Raw genomic sequence first — 18,920 nt, forward strand, 5'->3', positions numbered from 1 at the left:
GTAGTGAATTTCCCATGTAAATGACTCTACACTCCACTCTGCAGCAGCTTTTCTTGTCCTTCCCCCTCAATGTGATAGTCACCCATTGTGACCCGTGCCCCGGCCATCCTGTGCTAAAAGAATTTGGAATCCTTCTGTCATATTAGAGTGAGGAGTGAGATTGCTTGTAGCTGGTTGATTTTTGGAGCCTTCAAAATTCCTAGGCCACTTTTGAAAGTTCTGAAGTCCAGACTAACAAGATGGCTACACAGATAAAGACACCTGCCACCAAGCCTGATGAACTCAGTTCAATCTCTGGGACCCATAGGGTCACAGGAGAGAACTGACTCTCACAAGCTGTGCTCTGACCTGCACATGCGTGCTGTGCAAGGATGTATCCCCCTCCCCCTGCAAAGATGTCTGTGTGTGAGAGATGAGTACGTAAGATGTCGTGATAGTTTTGTTTTTCTCCTAAAGGAAGCAGTGGGTTAATTATTATCAAGGAAAGTTACGGAAATAATGGGATGGCCTCTTTACAGACCACTTCATGGCATTCTGTGAAATGTTTTGAGCCTGGCAGTTTGTATTGTAGGAAGATTTAAAATCATTTTATTTCATTTATTTTAGGTGACAGCTGAAGTTTATACAAGCTTCCTGTTTGGTCTCCTTCATTTTGACAGGTTATCTATTCTGGGAATTTATACTGATTATTGTTCTTCTCAGTCATTCATATTCTTGTCTCTTCACTCTTGGATGGCTTTTTAAAAATGAACTTTACTATGAAAAAAAAACCCTTGCAAATAAATAAAAAACACACACCAAAATTGATCAGATCTGAAGTCTACAGAACTTAATGAACTTATGTACAGTTGGCCTTGGCACTCAAAATGGAAGCTGCGAAGCTTCAAATTGAGTTTGTACTTTCAGTAGTGAATATATTTTTAGTTATAGTTATTTATTTTATGCATACAAATGTTTTGCATGTGTGTTTGTGTACCACATGCATAACTAGTGCCTGTGGAATTCAGAAGCGGGTCAGATCCCCGGGAACTGGAGTTACAGGTGATTGTGAGCCACCATGGGGATGCCGGGAATAGAACCTGGGTCTTCTGCAAGAACAAAAAGTGCTCCTAACTACTGAGCCATCTGTTCAGCTCCAGTATCGAGTATATTTTATACACTTATCAATGACCAAAGCAAAAAACAAACAAACAAACAAACAAACAAACAAAAAACCAATTCAAGACAGATTTGGAACTAGAAACCAATTAGCTTTATGTCTTCATTCATAACTCATGTCCATCACCGTCCTTCCGGCCTTCCTCATCCCTTTATACTTAGCCTTTCTGTTTTTTTTCTTCATGTCATCCCATACCCATATGTACATTTGTTTGCGTATGCACACCTGTGACTAGTTAGATTCCACAAAGGAGAGAGAACATGTCATTTATTTCTTCCTGAGCTTGTAGACCCTACTTAACCTAGATGGCTTTAGACGCTATCCACCCTCCCTGCCACAGAGTATTCATTTTACCAGAGATTTGTTTATTAATTTTCTCAATATTTTTCTTTGTACTTTTATATTTCACTTCATAACATCTGCTCCAATTCTGGTGATTCCTTCCACATTCTCGCGGTGACTCTTTGGCACGGCTGAGATGGTTGCTCTGCCTCTGGGCTTTAAGCTTTTCTTCTTCGTTTTTCCTAAGTGAATAAAGCTGTGATTTCCATGTATTTCATGCTTGATCTAGATCAGAGCCTTGATATGAAACTAAAATTGGGGTTTAACTTCCAATTTCAATCAAATTTCTTCTTTGACTTTAGGTGATTTTAAAATATGTTTTAAATGCAAGGATTGTAAGTTATCTTTTATTCCTCATTTGTAAGTTGACAGTATTATAGTCAGAGAGTTCAGAGTGTATTACCCCAATTTAAAAAGACTAGAGACTTCATTTATAGTTTAGCATACAGCTAAAGTTCATTAATGCTGTATGTACGCTTGAAAACAATATTATTCCACATTTCTTTGGTAAACTTATTTTTTAAGTTAGTATACAAAAAATGGGCTTCATTACGGTGTTTTCATAATATTACCTTCGTGTTTTTATTTAACCATCTTCTTCAGTGGTCTCTGAGCCTTGAGAGCAGTGGGCTGTCATCTGTCTGTTTCTTTCTGTATGTGTTTGTGTTTGTTTGTGTGTGTGTGTGTGTGTGTGTGTGTGTGTGTGTGTGTGTGTATGTGTGTGTGTGTGTGTGTGTGTATGACTGTGTGTGTAACAGGTCTTTCTCTGGACTGCCAGCTCCTGAATAATGACATGGAGACTTCTTATTAATTATGAAAGCTTAGCCTTAGCTTAGGCTTGTTCCCAACTAGCTCTTAAAACTTAAATTAACCCATTTATATTGATCTAAATTCTGCCACATGGCTCGTTACCTCTCCTCAGTACTGTATGTCTGATTTCCTCTACATCTGGCTGGCGAATCTCTCGAGTCTCTGATTCTTTCCCATAGTTCCTATTTCTCACTGAAAGTCTTACCTATCCTCTCCTTCCTAGCTATTGACCATTCAGTTCTTTATTAAATCAATCAGAAGGTACCTTAGGCAGATGAGGTTAAACAGAGACACATCTTCACACGGTGTACAAAAAGATTATCCCAACAAGTGTGCCTGCATATACTCCTGTGAATATGCATGTGTGTGTATACAGGGTACACACCTATGCGTATGCCTGTGTATGTGTACAGGTGTACCACTTGTGTGTGTATACAGATGTACACACCTCTGTGTGTGTGTGTGTGTGTGTGTAACAGAATAAGACATTGGGTGTCTTCCTCTCATTCTGTGCACAATACTTTTAAGCAAGGTCTCTCCCTGAGCCTGAGGTTCTCTCTCATCTCAGCTAAAAGCCAGCAAGACAGTGATCCTCCTGTCTCCATGATGTTCAAAGCTGATGTACCAGGAATTTGTGAAGATGCCTGGCCTGTTATCTGGGTGCTGGATCCAAATTCTGGTCCTCATGATTGTGGAACGAGTGCTCTTAACCACTGAGCCATTTCTCCAGCCCCAATTTTGTGCTTTCAATGGTTTAATAATGCTATTTACTATTGGATACATGTTTCTATTTTAAAGCCTTAAAATGATAAATTATTTGCTGAAGAGTAACTAAAAGTAATAATGAAAAGAGAACAGAAAATGGTTTTTAATACTCTTATTCAGAGACAACCACAGTTAACACTGGTTTTTAATCTAGTTTGGAGTCTTTAAAAACACACAGCTGTGTTATAATTTGGATTTTTCTTAACAATTATTTTACTTAGAGCCAGAGATTCCAAACTTTTAAGCAGTTTCTAATTTTATATCTTTAAAGTAGCTTTAATAAACTCCCATTTAAAATATTTTCTTAGTGTTCATATAGAAGACAGGCAATATTGTGTGCCTGGAGCTACAACAATGGATGCTGCAGTGTCTTCAGCCACAGACCATTAACAAAGGAGACAGGACATTATAGAATAGACAAGTACCCGTGATCTGCTGAAGCGGGAGGTGCTGAGAAAGAAAAGGAGAGAGTCAAGTGACAAGAAGAGAAGGGAAGCTGCTGTTTTAGAAATACACATAACAGAAGGCTGACCTGAGCTGGATCACTTTGGTAGAGGCTTGAATGCATGGTGATGAGTGACGGGCAAGGGGGACAAGTGTTTCTAGTGGACAAAACAGCATATGCTGGTGCCCTGGGTGCAGGATGCTGCTTGGTGCTTCCTTTTGTACAAGGTACAGAGGAAAGAAAAAGGTTTTTGGACTATGGGGGTAAGTAGGACAGATGTGGAAGAAGGTGTGTGTATTATTTTCAAACACAGTGGAAAGGTGCTTGTGTGGCATTCATGGGAATGCCCTGGCAGAACAGCATCTGGCTTCTGTGTGGGAGAGAAGAGAAGAGCCGGGAAGACCCACTGTTGATGATTTAGCAGGCAGGGCAGATAGTGGACTGAGAAGTTGGAAAAGCATTCTCAGCTCTCCCAGAAGAGAGAAAGAGGGAGAAGCATGGTGATCAGGAAAAAACAAAACAGTAACAAACAAATGAAAAACGATGGGGAATGTTCATGCATTGCCGTCAGCAACAGTCATCACCACACCACAGCAAACCATCTGTTTCTCAACCCATTCCATCATGACAGCAACTGCATAGAGACAAGTACAACGACCTCCCTCCTTTTTTGTAGGAGCCTTGTTAAGATGCAGGTTTTCAACATGACCTGCACCGTAGGCTGCTCTTGGTGATGGTATTCTTATCACATTCTACCGCCTACGCACCTCTTTATCATGTTGTACTCCTCAGTCTTTAGCACAGTCCCGGGAACAGTGGGCAAACGGCTGCCACACTGAGTTAGATGAGGAGGGTGTCTGTCTGGTGGGAACTCAGCGTCATAGAGATAGTGACACAGATGCTTGCCAGGTATAAAGTCTGAAGGATACTGTGTTCTCACTTCACTTATTAAAAAACCCTGTTCTATACTGTATGCTGTTAAGACTCTGTCTTGGTCCTGCCAGCTTCCAGCACAAACAAGTTTTCTTTCTTAGCCTTGGGTGAACCATTTATCTAAACCATGTTTTCCTCATCTTAGTATAACATGTTATAACATGTTAATATAACATGTTATATTAACATATATATATATATATATATATATATATATACACAGCACAGCAGCTGTGCTGTGTTTAGGATTAGTTTATGAGACTGTTACTAGACTGACTGTGAATTCATAATAGCTAGCATTTATTCAGTATTTACAATGAGCCAGGCTCTACGCTACGAGCTTGTCTTCTATGATTCCATTACAAGTCTAATACACTCTTAAGGGCTAGATGTTTCTAGCCACTTTCTGTAGCTAGTGAAGCTGAGATGTATGATGAGTAGGTGATTTGTAAATCTAGTAAGTTCCAGAGACTGGGAAGAACTGAGAAAATGGCCTTTCCCACACTTACTGCCTTCTGCACAGTAACTTGCCCTGTATTGCTGAATAAATCTGTGCACCTGTCCCAGTGAGGGAAAATGTGGATGTATACCTATTTCTGGATGGCCTGTTAATTTTCTTTCCTGTTTCTCACTCTAGAATTTTACCCACCCATTCATATTAGCCTGCCATGGCCCGTGAGGATAATTCCAGACTTGATGCATTTCCTACAGCATCAACTAGAGCACATTCCTTTTGAACCATGCTCATGCATGTTTACATTTATACATATCCTTTTGAACCATGCTCATATGTATTTATATTCTCTGTACTCCAGTTAGCGTTTTGTACTAAACACTCTTCTCTGACCTGGCCCCTCATAAAAACTGGAATTCCTTACTGAACATGTACATAAAGTCAGAAAAAGCATGACCCGGGGCTAGAGATCTAATTCAGTCAGTAAAGTCCTTGTGTGCAAGCATGTGGACCTGAGTTTAAACCTCATTATGGTGACACATGTCATTCCAGAGCTGGGATGGGAGAGAAGGGTGAAGCCCCAGGTCCCAATAAGAGATCCTGTCTCAAAAAAAAAACAAAAAAACCCATCTGGGGTCAGCAAGATAGCTCAGCAGGTACCAGTGTGTCACTAAGCCTGATGATGTGAGTTCAGTCCTGGAACCTACATGATGAAAGGAGAAAACTGACTTCCACAGGCTATCTTCTAACCTCCACAGGCATCACATGGCACATGTGTGCTCACATATATATACACCCAGTAAATAAATGTAAATAAACAATAAAAATTTTATTAAACAGCTGAGTAGTAGCATATACCTTTAATCCCAGCACTTGAGAGGCAGAGGCAGGCAGATCTCTGTGAGTTTGAGGCTAGCCTGGTCTATATAGTGAATTCCAGGACAGCCAAGGCTACACAAAGAAACTCTGCTTTGAAAAACCAAATACACACGCACACACACACACACACACACACACACACACACACACACACACACACTCCCTAGGTTCCACTGACAGAGAGTAATCTCTTTCATCAGATCCTGCATAGCTCCACCACCAAGGCAAGGTAGCCACAGGCTTGGAAAGGGCTCCATGGTCTCTGACCACAGATGGTGGTAGATACTTTAGAGAGGTTAGTGTCTGTCAGAACTTCATGGGCCACAGAGACACTCTGTCTCCAGGCTACTAATTTGGGATGATGTTTATGTGGTTATTGTTGGCTCCATTAGGAAACCTTGGTGGAGCATTTGCTTTTTTTTTCTTATGTGTTGTTGTGAATGTTTTACTCTCTATCTCCACAGAAATGTATGTCTCCAATAGCCAAGCAGCTTATTTCCAGAGAAGTCAGTCAACTCTGGATTTCCCTGGAGTGACAAACAGCCAGTAGTATGTCCTCACTGTCTTCAATCTCAGTTCTTCAGAGTGGCTTTTCACTGCCTGAGCCCCAGAGGTCATACCCTCAGAGTGGCACACTCATCAGTATGATCTCCCAGGGTCCCCAGTTCCTTTCCTTGGGTAGACTTTATCAGAATCACAGTGGCCATGCAGGAAAAATATCAGCCACCCTGATCATATCCCAGAGCTACTAAGGCTTGACACAGGCTCTGTATTTTACCAGGCTTTCAGGATGAGGGATCTCAGTACTATCCATTGGTCTCTGGGGCTGCTGCTTTCTCTTATACTTGGGTCTTCTCCATTACAGTTGGGTCCCTGAAATCCCAACTAGTCAGTTTCCAAGCAAAATGGCCTCTAGTCCATCTGCTCTTTTTATCAATCCTATCTCTTTAATTGTCCTTGCTTTGTTTTGCCCCCTGCTTATGGAACTCGGCAATATCAACTCCTGACATGAGTTCTCTACCAATTTGTCTCTTTTTCCCTACACATAAACTTCTCAGAAGAATGTTAATTCTGCATTTGTCTATGCATCTCCCTACTAGACACTTACACTTTAAAAGCTGAATAATTTGGATCACAAAATGTGCCCACAGGTCACATTTAATTTGTTATCATGATTTCATATGGGTGGAGAATAGCCCTCTCAGGCACTTATGCAAAAAATTGGCTTGGTAGTGTGCATCTGTAATCCCAGTGCTAAGAAGGAAGACACAGGAGGGTCCCTGGATCTGCCTGCCTCACGGAATGTGAGATATCCTGCATCAAAAATGAGAAGGGGCAGGGAGGGAGGAAGGAAGCAGAGGAGGGTAAGACACTTTTCATTGATATCTGCCCTCCAGTGCTTACACATTTGAATGCACATACGTATGAGCACACCCACAAATACATGCATATACTGCCCCCTACACAATTTATGTACTTTATCTTGAATTTCTCCAGCTACTAACCCATTTCTCCACTCATCTTAGAGCAAAACTTTTGTGAGATTTGACTGAATTTCTCCTTTACCTTTTCAGATTCCTACCTCATTTCTCTTCGAGACTTGATGATTCCAGCCAGCCACATATCACTGAAGTATCAAGGTACCAAGGCCTCTAATGAGGTTCATCTCAACAGAACCCAGTGCAACAGCTTATCTCTTTTTTCTTTTCTTTTTTTTCTTTATTAAGAAATTTTCTGCTCACTCCTCATGCTATCCACAGACCCCCCCTCTTCCCTCCTCCCACCCTCCAGCTCTCTTTCTTAAGCCACCCCATATCCCCACATCCCCCAAATTGAGGTCTCCCATGGGGAGTCAGCAGAGCCCAGCACACTGAGCCTAGGCAGGTCCAAACCCCTTCCCATTGCACCAAGGATGTGCAAAGTGTCACACCACAGGCACCAGATTCCCAGAAGCCTGCCTATGTAGCAGGGACAGATCCCGATCCCCCTGCCTGGGTGCCCCCCAAACAGTTTGAGCCAAACAACCGTCTTCCATGTCCAGAGGGCCTATCTCTTTTTCTTATTCTACATCTCCTGGATGTGGCTGATAGGATTGATCATTCTTGCCCTCTTTACAATCCCTCTTGAGGCTCCAATGTGCTGGTTTCAGCTAAGAGCATGGACTGGATTTTCCTTACTAATCTCTTGTGTCAGAAATCAAGGAGCAAATGTTGGGAGGTGACCAACCAAAGGAAGGGTGGGAAATAGGATATGAAAGGCTTTGTCACCCATGGAGAACTTTACTTTATAATCAGAGAGAGGTGATATGATAGAATGTTTGGAGTAGAAATGGCTAACATTTGGACACAGTCCCTCTGGAACCCTGTGGTAAGAATTACCTAAAGGTGTAAAGCTGAGCTCCTAACTAGAAGGTTATCACAGAGTCTGAATCTAGCTGGAGAGGCCATGGCAGCTGGAGGGTAGTAGCAGTGGAGATGGGGAAGGCCGTGGCTGCTGGTACATTTTGAAGGTAGAATGGGGATCTGCTGACAGATTGAAAGTAGGGTTGGAGAGGAAGGGAGGGGTAGAGTGTAGAGGGCACAAGGTCCTTGCACTCACAGATAGGCATTAGGGAAACCAGTAATGTTAAACACACAGGGCTGTCTCTTCAAAGAAAGAGGTGTTTAACCTCTTTTCCACCCAGAAGGCTGGGAATGGGTGTGGTTAATAGCCCAGTGACCTCTATGCTATCTTTAAGGCCAGGCCACATCTGACTTTTCTAGACCCTTATGTTTATCTCAGTCATGCTCCCTAGCCTTTTTATCTTGAGCATTGTTTCTCAGTCAATAGAACCCATTTTTATGGAAGAGGTCATATTACTTTGTAAAGTTTCAAAGGAAGTTTCTTAAGCTTTGTTGTACATATGGGGCTGAGTTAATTATCATAAGGAAACTTCCCTCTAAATTGTCTGTGCTTAAATATGCCTAAAATAATCTGCCCAGTATCTGACTCTAGAAGTTTGAGCCAACACCAGCTACTGAGTCATGTTGAACTGGATTTCCTCCTTGCCTCATGTGGATCCACTCTCTAATGGCCCTGGTGGTCTCAGAGACTCTGACAGTATAGGATGACTCCAATAATTTTTTTTTTTTTGTCTGAGGAGCTGAGGAACTGGAAAGATTGAGGAGGTGTTATTGGGAAGTTGGATGAGGGCAGCTTACCAGGGGCAAGGCAAGAGTTGGATCTCAGCCATGCTGCTTTAGGGACATATAAATAATATCTTGGCCACTATCCAGCTCTCTGAGAGACTTCAGCCTGGTGACATCATCCTGGCAAGCTCTATGGGATCATACAGTAGGAGACCTAGCTAAGCCAAGCCCAGTCTCCCGAGCACAGGAACCAGGAGATGATAAATCATCACTAAGTCTCTGGCAGCATCCTTACACAGCAATAAATTAATACCCAGTCTAGAGGCTGTACTGTGCAGTTCTGTGTCACTGAGAGATTTTGTTGTTTTATTGAAGAGTAGGTCTTCAGTATATTTCAGTGGTGGACACACCAGCATAACACATATGATATACAGTGAGGTCTGTTTCCCTTCAGATCTACACTTCAGGGATTGTAGTGCTTACAAAACACACTTTCTTTGGAAATGTATGTTTTATTTTTTTTTTCTGCTTTGTGTTTTATCCTTGTTGGAGGTCATGAGGTTCTGTCAGCTGGATTTTTTAATATTGTGTATTTTATACTGGTTTAACCAAAGGCAACTCAAAAGTTCCAAAATGATCCACAATCCTGGAAAATGAATTTTGTCTGAAAATTTGTAGAAATGGAGATTTGAATTCTGATGATTCTCAAATATCTTTAAGATGCATGCGGCAGTTGAGGAGACTGTAATTTGTATATGTCAGACAACTCGTGGGGAGGGAGCAATTGGGAAAATCTAGTTGTTTTTGAACTCTAAAGGAATACTTATAATGGTTATAATTATGTAACAGAAGAATTATGATGACAAATGATGCTTGGCTCATGTAAGTATGTATGGACTGCCAAGGAGAGTGTGCCATGCCTGCTTTCTCAGAGACATGGGCAGCCACAAGCTCTCGCTTGTATGGTTTCACACATTTTGTATACACAAGGGGATATTAAAGCATATGGCTAAATGAAAAATTTAGCTACTATCAATCATCCCAAATGTCTTGCCTTAATGATGGTAAACTATTTAACTGACAGACTTTCAAATGAACTTTATTTCTTATTGCATTGATTTCACCAGAAGCATGTCATCTCCTTATCTCCTCACCCCCTTAAAAAAATTAAATTTAGTGTCACTAATTTTAAAATGGTAAATTATTTTCAAAATTCTGTCTTTGAAAGAAGACACAACATTACGGTTCAGGCAGAAAGTTGGAAGCTCCCCCCACTTTGCCCCAGAGGCTCGGTTCAAGGTCATACTGGGTCAAATGGCATCAGAGAAATTGATCCTTACTTAGTACATTAGTTACTTTTGTGTGTGTTGCTGCTGTGGCATAAACAACTTAAGGAGGGCAGCTTTATGTTGGCTCATGGTTTCAGGGCGTTCAGGTCATCATGATGGGGAATGCATACATTGGAAGCCCCAGGAAGCTGCTTGTTTACAGCAGACAGGAAACCAAGAGTGGAACTGGAAACAAGGCTAGGCTGTAACCTCCAGAGGTCAGTTCACAATGACCCACTTCAGTCAGCCAGGCTCTACTTCCTAAATGGTCTGCAATCTCCAGAAACAGAGCCACTGTCTGGGGAAGTAGGTGTCCAAAGAGGTGACCTTGTTGGGGAGATATTTCAGACTCAAACCATGATAACTATGAATCAGGGCCAGGTTGACAGCTGTTCCCAAAGCAGAGGATGTGCTTGAGAATCTTGGTCAGGATGCACAGAGATCAAAAGCGTGAGAGAAACCACTTAGCATTGTTTTGTAACTATGATTTAAAAATCAGTAATATTAATTTGGAATAGTAAACATCGAACCAAAGCCAGATGAATCTGGGTCAGAACCATACAGTGAGAAACACCATCTGCAAGCAAACAATTGTGACAGTATGTCACAAGCTCAGGAACAGCAGTTGGCAGCCCAGCCCCTGCAGATCTCTAACAGAAGAACCCTGTGTGAAACCCTGCATCCGTTTTGAATATCACATGCCTACCAACATGGCAGACAATTACTAAGTGACTCCTGTATAGGGTAGATATTAACATATGCAGCACACACATCTAAACAGCTGGCTGAGAGGCTGGAGTTAACCTGGCTCTTTCCATCACGAATGGTAGAAGGCACAGGCATGCATAAATATGCTTGCTTGCTTGTTTTAGGTTGCTGTACTTACAACAATGCTGTCTGGGAATATGTTACCTTCCAAGGGATTTTTGGCGAAATAACTCTTAAGACATGCTTAACAAGATGCATGGGGCATTTAGCAGGTGTATATTGATGAGAGAAATGCATGGCCATGTACACAGATGGCACCATGTTTAAAAGAGCTGAGTGGAGAACTGGGCTATTTCACTCCCAGACTGGCAGCACATGTAACAAGACAGACCCCATCAAACCTTTGACCAAGACACCTCCCCTGGGAAAGAAAGCTTTCCACATTCTTGGTGTGTTCATTTGGAAGTGTGGGACCTAGATCATGGCTTCTCTAAAAACACTTCCTTACAATTTTAATCTTTTAAGGAAAAAATTGTCAGAAACACTGAAAGGCCTTTGAAAGCTGGCTTAGGCAGAGTCAAGTGTTTATTAGAATTTATTTTCCCTAAATGGATCTCAAGAGTGTAATATTGGTGAAGCGTCACCATACTTCACGTCAACCTGTCTTCTTTAATTTAACTATAAACCAATTTTATGTTCCTTAGTTAAGAACTCTTATTAGTTATAGGATGGATACCTATGAACTCACCACCCAATATAAGAATGGAAGTTAATAACTTGCATCTGCCAGTGTATTTTTTTCAACTGGTTGCCCTGATTCCTCTACCACATCCCAAGGTTTTGGGGTACTCTAACTTGAAAATTAATACATAAAATGCATACATATGCATATCTTTCAAAACTTGGTTGAAGCCAAGTGTGGTAATGTGTGTCTCCAACCCCTGTAAGATAATCCTGACATTTTTCTGTCACCCCAATGTCAGCATATACTCATTGTCTTGGTAGTTCATCCTTGTAATCCCAACATTCAGGAGTTTCAGGCAAGAGAATCACTGCTGAGTGTTCAAGGCCATCCTGGGTTACATAATGAGATCCTGTCTCAAAAACCAAACAAAACAAAAACCTTGATTAAAGCTGGGCCTAGTGGTCTAGTCCTGTCATCCTAGCTATTCAGAAGTTTGAGCCAGGAGGATTTCAGGGTCAAGGCCAGTCGGGGCCATTTAATGAGACCTTGTTACAAAATGAAAAACACAAAAAGAGTAGGACTCTGACTCAGTAGTGAGGTTCTTGCCTAGCATATGGAAGGCTCTTGGTATAATCCCCCAGCATGGAAAAAACAAATGTAGCTGATTGAAAGCTTCCTGGCTTTTGGTTTGATAAATGTTTTCCTAATAAAACTGGATATTAATTAATCTTTCTATTTAGATGGCTACTTTTGAAGTTACTCTTGTGGGGAATTGAGAGTTACACCTTGTTGCTGTTGGATGGGGGTAGAAGTTGGGCCCCACTCATTCGTCCCTAAGGACATTCTCAGGATGGCACTCCTGCTGCTATTGGTTGGGACAGGATGGATTTTGGGCTTTTATCTGATATATGTATATGGGGGTGTCATCTGATCATTGAGATGACTGTAGTTGCTCAGCATATCATTCCCACCCATGGCCTTTATTCTACTGACATTCTGGATGCCATCTAGAGAGCATGGAAGTCACAGACACAGTTTTAGCAATCTCTAACCCTGTCTAGAAAGAACTGGGGACCTGATTATAGCATTATGAGAGATTCTAGGTAGATCACTCAGCCCATGCAGGAGTGGATAGGGATGAGGATGCAGGTTATTATTTATTTTTGTCTCCACCCTCACCCTGTGGTTTTGGCCAGCCTAGAATAGTTATTGTCTAAAAGGTTTTGGCTTGCTGCATTGCATCTTCCCTACTCTCAAAGAAAACAAGTTTCTGTCAGGGCTATTTGTCTATGCCCATGGGCACCCACACATTGTGATTTTTAGCTTCAGGGATAGAATATACTAAGTAAGGAGGAAACCTGTGGAGTGTACCACCACACCATTCTTTTGATGGCAAGATCTGTACCTGCGTGCTGCAGTGCTTCCCCCTGCTTGTTCTCAGCAGAGTGTCCAATGATTGTGGAAGTACTCAGATGAAGGAATAATGAAAATATAGCAGCTCCATATTCTGTTACTTAATTGATTTCCTTAGAAAAATAGCAGAAGTGAGAACGGTCTCAACTCATTCTCTCAACCCAATGTTATTTTGCTAACAAAAACAGACAAAGATATTACAACAGAACTAAGAGATAGTATTCCATGTGAATGTAGACATGAAAGTCATCAACAAGCCAAAGCCAGTGATAAATAAAAGAGATTATACTAGTATTATAGAATATTATTTTAAGGTGTGTTATATTTGTTTATGCTGTGGAACATTTGTTTAATGATGCAAAGATGTGTTGCATTCCTTTATGTTGCATTTATTTAACTCTGTGAAGTTGTGTTACTGTGCCTGTCTAAAACACCTGAATGGTCTAATAAAGAGCTGAACAGCCAATAGCAAGGCAGGAGAAAGAATAGGAAGGGCTAGCTGGAAGAGAGAATGAATAGGAGGAGAAATCTGGGAAGAGAGGATGAAGGAGCAAGAAAAGAAGGGGCCAGACATACAGCCAGACACAGGATAAGAAGGAAAGAAAAGATATATAGAAATAGAGAAAGGTAAAAGTCCAGAGCCAAAAGGTAGACAGGATACTTTAAGAAAAGCTGGCTAGAAATAAACCAAGCTAAGTTAGGCATTCATAACAAAGAATAAGCCTCCATGTGTGATTTATTTGGGAACTGGGTGGTGGGCCCCCAAAAGAGTAAAAAGGAAAAAACAACCAGTAACATACTAGGGCAAAATGGAATTTGTTCCCATGATGCCAAGGCATTCTATAGTGTCTTAGTTAGGGTTTCTACTGCTATGATAAAACACCATGACCAAAAAGCAAGTTGGCTAACACTTCCACAACGTAGGAATCATTGAAGGAATCCAGGACAGGAGGGATCAAACCTGGGCAGGAACCTGAAGGCAGGAGCTGATATAGAGGCCATGGAGGGGTGATGCTTAACTGGCTGCTCCTAGTGGTTTGCTCAGCCTGCTTTCTTATAGAACTCAGGACCACCTGCCCAGGGGTGGCACCACCCACAATGGGATAGACACCCACCCCCATCAATCACTAATTAAGAAAATGCCCTACAGGTTTGCCTCCAGCTCTATCTTATAAAGACATTTTCTTAAGTGAGAGTCCCTCCTTTCTGATGATTCTAGCTTCTGTCAAGTTGACATAAAACTAGCCAGTACATATAGTATGGGATATCAGTAGGGCAAACGGCAAAAAGTCACACACAGGGATCTCAGAACACATAGAAAGAACAGTTTACAAAAGCCCAACACCTTTTCAAGTTAAAAATGCTCAAAATGCTGGGAAGAGAAGGGACTGTCTCATCTGTGACAAGCCACAGGGAACACACTTCCCAGTGACGGGCTGACACTTTCCCCTAACACAAGGGTGTGGGTTATCACAACTTCCCACCAGTGCTTTGCTGGAGGGTCTAACCAGCACATCTCAGAAGAAAACATGACTGGAAAACCTCAAAACTGAAAAGAAAGAAGTCTCTATTTGCAGATGACACGATCCCGTGTATAGGAAATACTAAGGAAAACCTGTTAGGACAAATAGGTAAACTCAGCAATCTTGCAGAAACGACCACTGATATACAAAAGTCAGGGTTTCTTTTTTTCTTTTTTATTTTATTTATTTATTTATTTATTTATTTATTTATTTATTTATTTGTGTGTGTGTGTGTGTGTGTGTGTGTCTGTGTGTGTGTGTGTCTGCGTGCATGTAGTGTGTGTGTCAGGGGTGGTATATACATGTGTTATGTATCTTGAGGATGCATGCTGTGTGGAGGCAGGAGTATGTCAGATGTCTTACTCTATCACTCTGCCTTATTCTCTTGAGACAGTCTCTCACTGAACCTGTAGTTAAGCTGTAAGCCAGCGAATAAGCACTAAGATGGATTCTTCTGTTCCCCCACCCCAATCCCAAGTGCTGGTTTCATGTGCATGGGACCCCACCCAGCCTTTTATATAGGTTCTAGGATTTTTTAAACTTAGGTCCTCATTCTTGTGCAGCAAGCACCCTTACCTGTTCAATCTCCCCAGCTCACAGAGTCAATAATAGTTGTATGTTCTAGAAATGGATAATACAAAAGTTAAGAAAATTTTATGTGCACTCCACTAGATAACAAAACTAATAAACTTCAACAAAAGAAGTGAAATACTAAAACACATCATTGAAAGAAATTAAGTACCTAAGTTAAAGTAGACAGAGCTCACTGAATTTATGGAGTAAACAGTAACATGATTAAAAATGCAACATTCCTTGCATTAATACACCGCTCTAATACGACCTGTATCATAATTAACTATTGCTTTTTGCAGAAATTGACAGATGATCTTGAGTGAAAACGTAAAAGCCCCACCAGACCTTGAAAAAGAAGTCAAAATCATGTTGAGAAAAAAGGATGAAGTTAGAAGACATACTTTTTATTATTGTAGCTTGATTGATACTCTGCTCAAGGCAAGAGTACTGCCATATGCTGTGGAACAATCTTTGTACACTGTAAATATGTATTACTCTCATTGGTTAATAAAGAGCTGACTGTCTTATTGCTGGGCAGGAAGAGATTGGGCAGGAGAGCCAAACTAGGAAGATGCTGGGAAGAAGAGGAGTGGAGTCTTAGGAGTTACTAGCCAGACACAGAGGAAGAGGAAGCAGAATATGTATGAAATGAGGTAAAAAGTCACATGGTAGAACTTAGATTAAAAAATATGGGTTAATTTGAGTTGTAAGAGCTAGTGAGGAATAAGCCTGAGCTACTGACTGAGCATTTATAATTAATATTAAGCCTCTGAGTGGTTATTTGGGAATTGGCTGCCAAAACCCAGAGAAAATCTACCTCTAGCCATAACAATAGATATACAAATTAGTGTGATGAAATTGAGAATTAAAAATAAACTCATTGTCTATGGATAACTGACCAACAAGAATATCAAGACAATTGATTAAGGAGGTGGTTGTTTTCCAAATGAATAATGTTGGGTCAATTAAACCTTTAAGTAGAGAATGAATGTGAAGGGCTTTCTTACACTACATATGATTTGAAATACACCCAAGGTCTAAATTGAAAGCCAAAAACTATATAAATCTGAGGTACTCAAGTACCATGTAAGTTTTTGTGACTTTGGTTAGAATACATTTTCTTAAAGTGACATAAAATAACAAGCAATCAATGAAAAAAAAAAAAGAAAAAAGATAACTTAGATTTCATCAAAATTCAAGTACTTTGTACTTCCAAAAATTCAAAGGTCATTACTACAATTAAAAGTCAACTCAAAGAGTAAGATAGCCAGGTGTGGTGGCTCAAACTTTTAATTGCAGAACTTGTGAAGTGATATCTTTGTGACTTTGAGGCCAGCCTAGTCTTCATAGAGACTTGTAGGCCAGGCATTGGCTACATAGTGAGACCCTGTCTCAAATATGTGTGTGCATGTACATGTACATACATATTTGAAAATCATCTGACAACAGTTTTACATCCAGATTATGTAAAAACTCATATCTCAATAATTAAAAAAAAGATAAGGGACCCAATTAAAATGTAAGGAAAATTCTTTAGGAGTCAACATCCAAAATAGAAAATCAGTACATTAAAATGTCCAATAGCATTTGTCATTGGGGAAACACAACTCAAAACCACTATGCGGTACACCTCAAACCATGATGGTGTCTGGAACTAGAACAGATTAGAGTGGATGAGAAACTGGAGAAACTTGAAGCTTTAAGCACTGTTGGTTGGAAAGCAAAAGCCAAAAATCAATCTGAATATAAATAAAATGCCGTGTAGAAAATTTTTTCAAAAAGTTGAAGATGAAGTTACCTCAGACAGGGTCCCAACTGTTCCTTTCTTCACATGAACTTTGTGCAGTAGTGTTCAGATCATGATGGGTACAACCCAAATGTCCACCAGTTGATCTAGTGGAATATAATTTGGCCATAAAAAAGAATGGAGCACTGTGATGAGAAATACTGTTTAATGTTAAACCACACATTTACATTGTGAAACAGAACACAAGCACAGTGTACTCCAAAGGGGAGACACCTCATTGGCTGTAAGCCATTGCAGTCCATACTGGTGTCGGATCTATTGAGGGCTTTTCTCCCTCTACCTGAATTTTTTTTTTTTTTTTTTTTTTTTTTTTTTTTTTTGCCAGAAGTATTTGGAGAACACCATTCGGATTCAGTCACCTTCCATCTGTCACATGACATCGTAGCCAAAGCCAAATGTTAATTTTAGGAAGATTTTTAAGCTTGTCTAATTTAACACTTACAGATTACATATTGCACATTGAGTTTTTGTTTCTTTTCCGATTCCTCTTGATGCTTTTCCCTAGTGTCATAATTTTTGTCAACTTGATACAACCCTGGACATATCTGGGAAGAGAATTTCAGCCGAGGAATTGCCTCTATCAAATTGACCCGTGGAAATGTCTGTCACGCGTTTTTTAAATTGCTAATTGATGTTGTGAGAGGGCCCAGCCCCAGCCCTAGGCAGATGGGTCTAGACTGCATAAGAGAGAGGGTAGAGCAAGCCAGGGGGAGCAAGCCAATAAGCATGGCTCCTGCACGGTCTCTGCTTCAGTTCCTGACTCTAGACTCCTACCTGGGCTTCCCTTGATAATGAGCTGGAAGCTGGAAACCAGGTAAACCCTTTCCTCCCAGAATTGTTTTCGGTCAGTGTTTTATCACAGCAACAAGGAAGTAAACTGGGACACCTGGTAAGTCATTTTTACAGTTCAGATTTTAAAAATCAGAATTCCTGGATTTCCATAGCTTCTTGACTGTGGCTTCTGATACAGACCCACTGGAGCATCTGTTTTGATTTTCAAATGTGCACAAACCAAATGGTACTATGTACAGTATGGTTTTCAGAGTTCCCATCTGTACTGGTTGGTTTTGTCTGTCAACTTGACACAAGCTAGAGTCATCAGAGTAAGGAGCCTCAGTTGAGAAAATGCCTCCAGGAGATCCAGCTGGAAGGCATTTTCTCAATTAGTGATCAATGGGGGAGGGCCAGCCCATTGTGGGTGGTACCATCCCTGGGCTAATAGTCCTGGGTTCTATAAGAAAGCAGGCTGAGCAAGCCATGGGAAGCAAACCAGTAGGCAGCACTCATCCATGGCCTCTGCATCAGCTCCTGCCTCCAGGTCCCAGCCCTGCTTGAGTTCCTGCTCTGACTTCCTACAGTGATGGACTATAATCTGGAAGTGTAAACCAAATAAACCCATTCCTCCTTAACTGGCTTTTTGGTCGGGCTATTTTGTTGCAGCAGCAGAAACCCTATAAGACACTGTCCTTCTTTTGTAGTTTAGCAACATTCGTCCAAATATTTGGCTTTATCACACTGAAAGGTGGTGATTTAGGAGGCACACAACATAGAAATTAATCTCAAAATATTTTTTCAAGGGAGAAGGGAGAGGGCGGTTTCATGGCAGGCGTTTCTGGGGATTGCTGCTAACCTAAAATTTAAAAACCAATTCTCCAACTTTCCCATCTGCTACATACTGGATTCAGCCCACAAATACTAAGTTTAATGAAACATATATTTTGCACGTAAAATATCAACTAACTCTTGCCTGGCTAAATGTTGACTCTGGTGAATGAATTGCTACACAGCCATTTAGTGCTACTGTTTAGCATGGTCACTAATTCTCATTTCCATCTTTGAAATGCTTTTTGGAGCTTGCAGGAAGAACATTTGGTTTTTAAGTTGAGCAGATCACTGATAATCCCATTAGCAATCTGGATGTTCACTTTCATTTCATAGATGGTTTCTCTGCGCTTCTTGGGGAATCAC

This window comes from Peromyscus eremicus, chromosome 15 (genome assembly GCF_949786415.1).
Source record: "Peromyscus eremicus chromosome 15, PerEre_H2_v1, whole genome shotgun sequence".
NCBI lineage: Eukaryota > Metazoa > Chordata > Mammalia > Rodentia > Cricetidae > Peromyscus > Peromyscus eremicus.